The following is a 12,472-nucleotide window of genomic DNA, read 5'->3' as shown; positions in this document are numbered from 1 at the left end:
GTGGAGCTGGGACGACGACGTGTCGGCGACGCAGTAGTCCAGGAGGAGGTCGGGATCGCACCTGCACAGGGCGGCGGAGAGGAAGAGGGCGACGATGATCCGGTGGCTCATACCAGTACCGATGCTGCCGCCATCAGCCGTAGCGCTCATGGCGGAGCTACTTGTTCGATTTTTTTTTTTTTGTGGCGGGAAAATGAGCTAGATGTATATGCTGTCTACGTTCAGCGATCAGTGTGGTCGCGTATAAATAGTACTAGTACTCTATGAAGTGCATTGCAGTTGCGGTTGATGATACGCGAGCATATACAAGGCCATGCTTTCAAGTTACTATTTGTATGAGTAGCAGAGGGGTAATGTCCAGTGGTCTTACCTTGCCTTGGAGATTGAGCCTGTTGGTACTGTAGCACGCTCCGGCTGAAAGCGCGATTCATATCCCCGCTATACCCTCCTCCCTCGGCAAGCCTGGACAGTGACAAACTATGCTGACAAGAAACTGGCAAAGAAACGAGCAACAGCCAACAGCTAGCACCTCCGTTCTCAGTTCTCACTGTCTGATATGGCAACAGCCAATGCAACGGACAAGCAGGCAATACATGCATGTTACAACTTACAAGGGCGATACATGTGTTTGCTCGTCCAGAAAGAGGCAGCCAAATACCGAGTTGAAAAATCACGGCCTCGGATCTCAGTATGAGCAGCCGCTGCGGCCGACTCAAATATACAGAGGATCGTAGACCGTATGCTTTCATCGATCCCCAGCCATTAAACTAAAAGTGGAAGTATAAAAATTATCAATGCAACAACTAACAAGTAACACATGGGCGAATCTAGCCAAAAACATCATCGAGCTTATCACAATTAGCTTCACTATATTATATAAATTTTCTTGAATTTTAATAATACTTTGCTAAAAGATTTATAAAATTTATCGGGGTCGGCAGCAACTACATGCATTTTCGATGGCTAGAAACCGCCGAAAATAGCCCTTTTAACGTCGAAAATAACTTATTTTTGATGGCTTCTAGCCACCCAAAAAATTAGCCGAAAATAAAGGTTAATTTTTAGCGGGCCGAGCTCGACCGCCGAAAATAATTTTTTTCGGCGGCTGGCTCACAAGCCGACGAAAATTAACCATTACTTTTTTGCGGGCGAGTTCTGCCGCCGGAATTTTTCCAGAATACCTCTGGCCGCCGAAAATAAGCATATTATAGAAAAAATAGGAAATAAATGCAAAAACAGCAATTTCAACAACAATATAATCACAATAATATGACAGAAAATCTAATTCCACAATTACACAAAATATCACAATTTTTCATAAGTACATCACAGTTCATCAAAATACCACTTAAGTCCAAAGTTCACAATTGTTCACAAATACATCACATAGTCCATTACACAACATAACACAAACTCACAATTCAGTACAAGATTCAAACCATCACATATCGGGGTCGTTTGAGTTGTGACCACAATCTCCAGAAGCGAACAACTCGTTAACAAAGTCGTTTAATTGGTTTGGATTTTAAAGAAAAAAATAAGACATTAATAACTACAGTGTTTACATGATATGACCACTATTCAAATGAATTGTTTGTCAAACTAACCTCTCATGTAGTAGCTCCCTCTCCTGCATAAGCTCCTCCTAGCGCTGGTATGTAGCATCCCAAAAATTCAAATCTTGGAATTTTCTCAAACTCGCTCTAAATTCAAAATGAATTTCAAATTTCATTTCAAAATGTTTGTTTGCGAGTTGATATCAGCAAATAAAATATAGTGGTCTATATTCTCTCCAAAATCCTTCTCAAATATCCTACAAATATTTCCCCAGTGATCCCCCTCAAATTGTTTCTAGAAATACTGCCCAGATATTTCCCTAGTGATCTCCTTCAAGTTCTTTCTAGAAATATTGCCCAGATATTCCACCGATATATTTCCAAGTATTTTCCTCCTGAGAAATACCTTCCGAATCATTTTTGAAGTCCCCACAAATACTTCCTTCATAATTTTCCTCGTTCTCATACGTATACACTCATATAAGACAAATTCATGCTAATCTCCCACTAATCCTCTCATCCTCCCACTAATCCTCTCATCCCTCCCCCTAATCCCCCCACCATGGCTATAAATAGAGGGGCAAGGGCTTCCTCTCATCCCACCCCAAGCCATTTCATGGCAACTCAAGGATCGTTCGATCGTTCGTCCCCTTGTTCTTAGTTTGTTTGTTCGTTCATCCGATCGTTCGTCCGGTCGTTCATGGTTCGTTCGTCCGTTCGTCCGATCGTTCATCCGTTCGTTCGTCCAAATAATATTTTCCCTACCGTTATGCTGCTGAAATTCCGATCGTTCGTTCGTTCGATCATTCGATCGTTCGTCCATTCGTTCATAGTTCCTATTCATCGTTCATCGTTCGTTCATATTCCCTATTCATCGTTCTTCCAGATAATCTTTGTCCTGCTGTTATGCTGCCGAAATTCCGATCGTTCGTTCGTCCGATCATTCGATCGTTCGTCTGTTCGTTCATAGTTCCTATTCATCGTTCATCGTCACTATTCATCGTTCGTTCATACGAACTATCCAACATCACTATTCACCATTACTATTCATCGGACTATTCACTGTTACTATTCATTACCGTTATTATTCATCGTTACTATTTACCGACACTATTCACCATCGTTGCTATTCACCGCACTATTCATCATCGTTACTATCCATAGTTACTATTTATCGATGATATCTATAATTACTTTTCCATCGTTACTATTCATCGATCATCCGATCACCCCAAATTTCAACTACTCATCCATCATAATGTCCAGTCCACCTAAGACCAGCCAGACCCATATTCCAGTCATACGAACTCTGGTGGCTGATTTTCCTTCCAGTAGGGAACTTCCCATCGGGTCACCCATCCTAGGTTTCTCCAAGTTAAGCACGCTTAACTTTGAGATTCCTTCGAACCAGACTTCCAAACTCTGATTCCAATAATTCTTATTTCTAAATTCTTATCAAACTATTCCCTATCCAACCATGTCATTCCTTAAGCATGGTTCATATTCCAGAAAACTCCCAAAATACTCTTGTCTCATATTCTGTCTATAACTCTCCTGTTCATACTAAGTCAGACGATTTATTCGTCACTATTGTCACCAACAGTGAACTTCACCATGCAACACCACATACACCCAGCTATAAATACACCTAGTTACCCTCTCCCACTCCACACACAGTCAACACCCTCAGCCAAGGCAAACACCCCACACACTCAGTTACTCCGCTCTGTCGGCTACACGCATAGTGTCGCTTCGCCTTCAGTCCACCCTCCTCGTAAGCACCTCCGCTCCACCACTAGTAGTATCTCAACACCACATGACACAGATTCTACTCAAGACTCTACCCATCCATATATCGCTATTCTGACCACTATACTAAATATTTGTTGATGTACTTGCTGGTTTGTATGTTTGCTTATTCATGTTGCATAGTTATCGGAGCGTTCGTGCCGTCTCGTGGAGGCCAGATCTGCAAGTCTACGCCAGGCAGTGGAGCTAGAAGCCAGTTCCGCGAGCTCCCCTTCCCCCTTCACCAGATAAGCACGGTAAGCTCACTGGATCCCTTTGATGCATAAATTACCTATGATTTTTCAACCACAACCCTCAGCCTGTTATTTTATGCATGATATGATTTTGAGACAAGTTATTATGGCCACCTAGGCGCTTGTCGCAATCAATCCTTGATATATTTGTTATAAATTATTTGAGAAAAGGTGTGAGTTTTCAAAAGAAAATGCTTTTCAAAAATGTGTATGATGAAGGGTTTTTACCCTTATCACCTTTTGAGTAGGGATGATCAGGGACTCCCTGGTTTAGGGGAGGGCCTAAGGTGATGGCTCAACTGGTTTAGGTGTGAGCAGAAGGATTGTCCCCTCACATAAGGACCGGTTTGTCATCCTTCACTACATGTACTCATGATAAGTGCAACGACTCGAGACTGTATGGGAAGTCACTCAATCTGAACTCGTACGGTCCAAACCCCAGGGTTATGAAGGCTGGGGAGCACCGGGAGGATAAGAAGGAGGAATGTTTTGTCCGGTTTGGACATGGTGGTGGCCTGTGTCCTTTCGGTATAACCGTTAAGGTAAGGACGTGCGAGGAAGGAAAGAGATTCGGCATTTGGGTCTCATGACGGTGAGATCGCAGAAACCGGACTAGTGGGTGAGAGCACCTAGAGGGGGGGGGTGAATAGGTGATCCTGTAAAACTTAAACTTATAGCCACAAAAACTTGTTAAGAGTTAGAGTAATAATGCCAAGTGGCTAGAGAAGGTCTTGCACAATACGATAACCACAAAAGATCAAACACAGAGAAGACACAGTGGTTTATCCCGTGGTTCGGCCAAGCACAAATACTTGCCTACTCCACGTTGTGGCGTCCCAACGGACGAGAGTTGCACTCAACTCCTCTCAAGTGATCCAATGATCAACTTGAATACCACAGTGTTATGCTTTTCTTTTCTTATCCCGTTTGCGAGGAATCTCCACAACTTGGAGCCTCTCGCCCTTACACTTTTGATGTTCACAAAGAATCACGGAGTAAGGAAGGGGATGAGCAACACACACAAGACTTCAAAAGATCAGAGCAACAGCACGCACACAAGTCGCAACAAGAGCTCGCAACACAACTCAAAGAGTTCACAACTCCACAAGAGCTCTATATGCTATCACAATGAAACAAATGCGCGAGATCGATGTCTTGGTGCTTAGGAGTGTTGTAGGAATGCTTGGTGTTCTCCTCCATGCGCCTAGGGGTCCCTTTTATAGCCCCAAGGCAGCTAGGAGCCGTTGAGAACACATCTGGAAGGCTATCCTTGCCTTCTGTCGTCGGGCGCACCGGACAGTCCGGTGCACACCGGACACTGTCCGGTGCCCGATTTATTTCCATAAACAGCGCATCCGACCGTTGCAGTCGGTTGCAGATCCGGGCGCCGTTGGCGCACCGGACATGTCCGGTGCACACCGGACGGTCCGGTGCCCCATTCCGACCGTTGGCTCGGCCACGTGTCGCGCGCCGATCGCGCGGCCGACCGTTGGCCCGGCCGACCGTTGGCTCACCGGACAGTCCGGTGCACACCGGACAGTCCGGTGAATTTTAGCCGTACGCCGTCGACGAATTCCCGAGAGCGGCCTGTTCGGCCGAGGCAGCCTGGTGCACCGGACACTGTCCGGTGCACCACCGGACAGTCCGGTGCCCCAGACCGAAACAGCCCCTTGGCTGTACACAGCCAAGTCTTCTCTTCTCTTCTTCTTTCTGTTTCTAACACTTAGACAAATATATTAGTACACAAAACCAATGTACTAAGACTTAGAGACATACCTTTGCTCTTGATTTGCACTTTGTTCATCCATTGCATAAATTCACATTTTAAGCACTTGAGTTGGCACTCAATCACCAAAATACTTAGAAATGGCCCAAGGGCACATTTCCCTTTCAATCTCCCCCTTTTTGGTGATTTATGCCAACACAACATAAAGCAACTAGAACAAGTGCGAAATCACTTCAAATAAAATTCAAATTGATGTTGACTCAATTTTGACATATATGGATCATCCTTTGCCACCACTTGGTTTGTTTTTGCAAATCAAGCTCAAATCTCAATTTCTATGTCAAACACACATGTTGAGGCATAAAGAGAGTCATTCCAAAAGAGATTGATCAAAGATTTCAAAAAACTCCCCCTATTTCCCATAATCAACACTTCTCCCCACAAGAAACCAACTTCTGACAATAGAGACAATAAAAGCTTTTGACAAAACAAAAACTCTATTCTACTATTTTCAAAATCTCTCAAGTGGTAGCTGATCCATTTATCGCTTTGGCCTTTATTTTCTCCCCCTTTGGCATCAAGCACCAAAACGGGATCAATCTTGGCCCCTTTTAACCCTATTGCCTCACCAACAATAAGATTTCATGAGATGAACTTGGAATACGTTACCCTCTCATCGGAGTGCAGTGGAAGTCTTTCATGGTCCAAGTCCACCTATTCCCTTTCAATGCTCCTTCGAGACTAAATCATCAACCTCAAGCACATGGTTAGTCTCAAAGGGTCAAGTTGTAACACATCTCCCCCTAAACATGTGCATCACTTTGCAACGGACTTGTGAGGTCCAGGGAGTGTTTGTACAACTTGAGCACCATAATAAGCAACAAAATGCAAAAAGGAACATGATCAAAAGCATAAGTACATGTATGCTACAATTCAATCCAGGTTCCGCGAATCTAAGACATTTAGATCACTACGCAGCCTGCAAAAGGTCTTCTCATCTAGAGGCTTGGTAAAGATATCGGCTAGCTGGTTCTCGGTGCTAACATGAAACACTTCGATATCTCCCTTTTGCTGGTGGTCTCTCAAAAAGTGATGCCGGATGTCTATGTGCTTTGTGCGGCTGTGTTCAACAGGATTTTCCGCCATGCGGATAGCACTCTCATTATCACATAGGAGTGGGACTTTGCTCAGATTGTAGCCAAAGTCCCTGAGGGTTTGCCTCATCCAAAGTAGTTGCGCGCAACACTGTCCTGCGGCAACATACTCGGCCTCAGCGGTGGATAGGGCAACGGATGTTTGTTTCTTAGAGTTCCATGACACCAGGGACCTTCCTAAGAATTGGCACGTCCCCGATGTACTCTTCCTATCGACCTTACATCCAGCATAGTCGGAGTCTGAGTATCCAACTAAGTCAAAGGTAGACCCCTTTGGATACAAGAGCCCGAAGCAAGGCGTAGCAACTAAATATCTAAGAATTCGCTTCACCGCCACTAAGTGACACTCCTTAGGATCGGATTGAAATCTAGCACACATGCATACGCTAAGCATGATATCCGGTCTACTAGCACATAAGTAAAGCAAAGAACCTATCATTGACCGGTATGCTTTTTGATCAACGGACTTACCTCCTTTGTTGAGGTCGGTGTGTCCGTCGGTCCCCATCGGAGTCTTTGCGGGCTTGGCGTCCTTCATCCCAAACCGCTTTAGCAGATCTTGCGTGTACTTCGTTTGGGAGATGAAGGTGCCGTCCTTGAGTTGCTTCACTTGGAACCCAAGGAAGTAGTTCAACTCGCCCATCATCGACATCTCGAATTTCTGCGTCATCACCCTGCTAAACTCTTCACAAGACTTTTGGTTAGTAGAACCAAATATTATGTCATCGACATAAATTTGGCACACAAACAAATCACCATCACATGTCTTAGTAAAAAGAGTTGGATCGGCCTTCCCAACCTTGAAAGCATTAGCAAGTAAAAAGTCTCTAAGGCATTCATACCATGCTCTTGGGGCTTGCTTAAGTCCATAGAGCGCCTTAGAGAGCTTACACACATGGTCGGGGTACCGTTCATCCTCGAGGCCAGGGGGTTGCTCCACGTACACTTCCTCCTTGATTGGCCCGTTGAGGAAAGCGCTCTTCACATCCATTTGGTACAATCTGAAAGAATGGTGAGCGGCATATGCTAGCAAGATACGAATGGACTCTAGCCTAGCCACAGGAGCGAAAGTCTCCTCAAAGTCCAAACCTGCGACTTGGGCATAACCTTTTGCCACAAGTCGAGCCTTGTTCCTCGTCACCACCCCGTGCTCGTCCTGTTTGTTGCGGAACACCCACTTGGTTCCCACAACATTTTGCTTCGGACGAGGCACCAGTGTCCAAACTTCATTGCGCTTGAAGTTGTTGAGCTCCTCCTGCATGGCCAATACCCAATCCGGATCTAGCAAGGCCTCCTCTACCCTGAAAGGCTCAATAGAAGAGACAAAGGAGTAATGCTCACAAAAATTAACTAATCGAGATCGAGTAGTTACTCCCTTGCTAATGTCGCCCAGAATTTGATCGACGGGATGATCCCTTTGAATCATCGCTCGAACTTGGGTTGGAGGTGCCGGTTGCGCTTCTTCCTCCATCACTTGATCATCTTGTGCTCCCCCTTGATCAAGCGCCTCCACTTGAGGTACCTGTTCGTCATCTTCGGTTGGGGGATGCACCATAGTTGAGGAAGAAGGTTGACCTCGTTCATCTTGTTCCTGTGGCCGTACTTCTCCAATCGTCATGGTCCGTATAGCGGCCGTCGGAACATCTTCTTCATCTACATCATCACAATCAACAACTTGCTCTCTTGGAGAGCCATTAGTCTCATCAAATACAACGTCGCTAGAGACTTCAACCAAACCCGATGATTTGTTGAAGACTCTATACGCCTTTGTATTTGAGTCATAACCTAACAAAAACCCTTCTACAGCTTTGGGAGCAAACTTAGAATTTCTACCTTTCTTCACTAGAATGTAGCACTTGCTCCCAAATACACGAAAGTACGATACATTGGGTTTGTTACCGGTTAGAAGCTCATATGACGTCTTCTTGAGGAGGCGGTGAAGGTAGACCCTGTTGATGGCGTGGCAAGCCGTGTTCACGGCTTCCGACCAGAAACACTCGGGGGTCTTGAATTCTCCAAGCATTGTCCTCGCCATATCGATTAGCGTTCTGTTCTTCCTCTCTACCACACCATTTTGCTGTGGTGTGTAGGGAGCGGAAAATTCGTGCTTGATCCCTTCCTCCTCAAGGAATTCCTATACTTGAAGGTTCTTGAATTCGGACCCGTTGTCGCTCCTTATCTTCTTCACCTTGAGCTCAAACTCATTTTGAGCTCTCCTGAGGAAGCGCTTGAGGGTCCCTTGGGTTTCAGATTTATCCTGCAAAAAGAATACCCAAGTGAAGCGGGAAAAATCATCAACAATAACTAAACCATACTTACTCCCTCCTATGCTCAGATAGGCGACGGGTCCAAAAAGGTCCATATGCAGCATCTCCAAGGGTCTTGATGTCGTCATCACATTTTTGGTGTGATGAGAGCCTCCCACCTGTTTCCCTGCTTGACAAGCTGCACAAGGTCTATCTTTTTCGAATTGAACATTAGTTAGACCTATCACGTGTTCTCCCTTTAGAAGCTTGTGAAGGTTCTTCATCCCCACATGTGCTAAGCGGCGATGCCACAGCCAGCCCATGCTAGTCTTAGCTATTAAGCATGCATCTAGACCGGCCTCTTCTTTTGCAAAATCTACTAAATAAAGTTTGTCGTCTAATACACCCTTAAAAGCTAGTGAACCATCACTTCTTCTAAAGACAGACACATCTACATTTGTAAATAGACAGTTATATCCCATATTGCATAGTTGACTCACAGATAGCAGATTATATCCAAGAGACTCAACTAAAAATACATTAGATATGGAGTGCTCATTAGAAATTGCAATTTTACCTAAACCTTTTACCTTGCCTTGATTCCCATCACCGAATATAATTGAATCTTGGGAATCTTTATTCTTGACGTAGGAGGTGAACATCTTCTTCTCCCCCGTCATATGGTTTGTGCATCCGCTGTCGATAATCCAGCTTGAACCCCCGGATGCATAAACCTGCAAGGCAAATTTAGGCTTGGGACTTAGGTACCCAACTCTTGTTGGGTCCTACAAGGTTAGTCACAATTTCCTTAGGGACCCAAATGCAAGTTTTATCACCTTTGCATTTTGCCCCTAACTTCCTAGCAATTACTTTTCTATCCTTTCTACAAATTGCAAATGAAGCATTCAAAGCACAATAAATTGTAGAGGGTTCATTCACTACTTTTCTATGAACATTTGCAACATTTCTTTTAGGAACAACATTTCTCCTAGTAACATTTCTATCATACACATAAGAAGAACTAGGAGCAAACATGGCATGAGAATCATAAACATATGAATCAAAAGCATCATAACTTCTATTTCTAGTTTGTCTTTTATCATGATACAAAAAGGCATGGTTCCTTTTAGCACTAGTAGCCATAGGGGCCTTCCCTTTCTCCTTGGCGGGAATGGGAGCCTTATGGCTTGTTAAGTTCTTGGCTTCCCTCTTGAAGCCAAGTCCATCCTTAATTGAGGGGTGTCTACCAACCGTGTAGGCATCCCTAGCAAATTTTAGTTTTTCAAAATCACTTTTGCTAGTCTTAAGTTGAGCATTAAGACTAGCCACTTCATCACTTAATTTTGAAATGGAAACTAAGTGTTCACTACAAGCATTAATATCAACATCCTTACACCTAGTGCAAATTTCAACATGTTCAACACAAGAGTTGGATTTTTGTGCTTTTACTAGTTTAGCATTTAAGTCATCATTGATGCTCTTTAATTTTGAAATTGAATCATGGCATGTAGACAATTCACAAGTAAGCATTTCATTTCTCTTAATTTCTAATGCAAGGGATTTTTGAGCCTCTACAAACTTATCATGTTCTTCGTACAAGAGATCCTCTTGCTTTTCTAGTAGCCTATTCTTCTCATTTAAAGCATCAATCAATTCATTAATTTTGTCAATCTTAGATCTATCTAATCCTTTAAATAAGCATGAATAGTCTATTTCATCATCACTAGACTCATCCTCACTAGAAGAAGCATAAGTAGAGTTTCGAGTACTTACTTTCTTCTCCTTAGCCATGAGGCACGCGTGATGCTCGTTGGGGAAGAGGGATGACTTGTTGAAGGCGGTGGCAGCGAGTCCTTCGTTGTCGGAGTCGGACGAGGAGCAATCCGAATCCCACTCCTTTCCAATATGAGCCTCGCCCTTTGCCTTCTTGTAATTCTTCTTCTTTTCCCATTTCCCGCTCTTCTTTTCCTGGTCACTATCATTATCGGGACAATTAGCAATAAAGTGACCAATCTTACCACACTTGAAGCATGAGCGCTTCCCCTTCGTCTTGGTCTTGTTGGGATGCTCCTTGCGACCCCTTAACGCCGTCTTGAAGCGCTTAATGATGAGAGCCATTTCTTCATCATTAAGCCCGGCCGCCTCAATTTGCGCCACCTTGCTTGGTAGTGCCTCCTTGCTTCTCGATGCCTTGAGAGCAATGGGTTGAGGCTCGTGGATTGGACCGTTCAACGCGTCATCGACGTACCTCGCCTCCTTGATCATCATCCGCCCGCTTACAAATTTTCCAAGAATTTCTTCGGGCGACATTTTGGTGTACCTGGGATTCTCACGAATATTATTCACCAAATGAGGATCAAGAACGGTAAAGGACCTTAGCATTAGGCGGACGACGTCGTGGTCCGTCCATCGCGTGCTTCCATAGCTCCTTATCTTGTTGACAAGGGTTTTGAGCCGGTTGTATGTTTGGGTTGGCTCCTCCCCCCTTATCATAGCAAATCTTCCAAGTTCGCCCTCTACCAACTCCATCTTGGTGAGCATGGTGACGTCGTTGCCCTCGTGAGAGATCTTGAGGGTGTCCCATATCTGCTTGGCATTGTCCAAGCCGCTCACCTTATTGTATTCTTCCCTGCACAAAGATGCTAAAAGAACAGTAGTAGCTTGTGCATTTCTATGGATTTGTTCATTTATAAGCATAGGACTATCCGAGCTATCAAATTTCATTCCATTCTCTACAATCTCCCATATGCTTGGATGAAGAGAGAATAAGTGACTACGCATTTTGTGACTCCAAAATCCGTAGTCCTCCCCATCAAAGTGTGGAGGTTTGCCGAGAGGAATGGAAAGCAAATGCGAATTCGAACTATGTGGAATACGAGAATAATCAAATGAAAAGTTTGAATTAACCGTCTTCCTGTAGTCGTTGTCGTCGTCTTTTTGGGAAGAGGAAGATTCGTCGCTGTCGTAGTAGACAATCTCCTTGATGCGCCTTGTCTTCTTCTTCTTCCCATCTTTACGTCTGTGGCCCGAGCCAGAGTCGTTGGATTTATCATCTTTTGGCTCGTTGACGAAGGACTCCTTTTCCTTGTCGTTGATCACGATTCCCTTCCCTTTAGGATCCATCTCTTCGGGCGGTTAGTCCCTTTCTTGAAGAGAACGGTTCTGATACCAATTGAGAGCACCTAGAGGGGGGGGGTGAATAGGTGATCCTGTAAAACTTAAACTTATAGCCACAAAAACTTGTTAAGAGTTAGAGTAATAATGCCAAGTGGCTAGAGAAGGTCTTGCACAATACGATAACCACAAAAGATCAAACACAGAGAAGACACAGTGGTTTATCCCGTGGTTCGGCCAAGCACAAATACTTGCCTACTCCACGTTGTGGCGTCCCAACGGACGAGAGTTGCACTCAACTCCTCTCAAGTGATCCAATGATCAACTTGAATACCACAGTGTTATGCTTTTCTTTTCTTATCCCGTTTGCGAGGAATCTCCACAACTTGGAGCCTCTCGCCCTTACACTTTTGATGTTCACAAAGAATCACGGAGTAAGGAAGGGGATGAGCAACACACACAAGACTTCAAAAGATCAGAGCAACAGCACGCACACAAGTCGCAACAAGAGCTCGCAACACAACTCAAAGAGTTCACAACTCCACAAGAGCTCTATATGCTATCACAATGAAACAAATGCGCGAGATCGATGTCTTGGTGCTTAGGAGTGTTGTAGGAATGCTTGGTGTTCTCC

This window comes from Zea mays, chromosome 1, assembly GCF_902167145.1.
Source record: "Zea mays cultivar B73 chromosome 1, Zm-B73-REFERENCE-NAM-5.0, whole genome shotgun sequence".
Classification (NCBI taxonomy): domain Eukaryota; kingdom Viridiplantae; phylum Streptophyta; class Magnoliopsida; order Poales; family Poaceae; genus Zea; species Zea mays.
The sequence above is the reverse complement of the archived record's forward strand: the minus strand, read 5'-3'. Positions refer to the sequence as shown.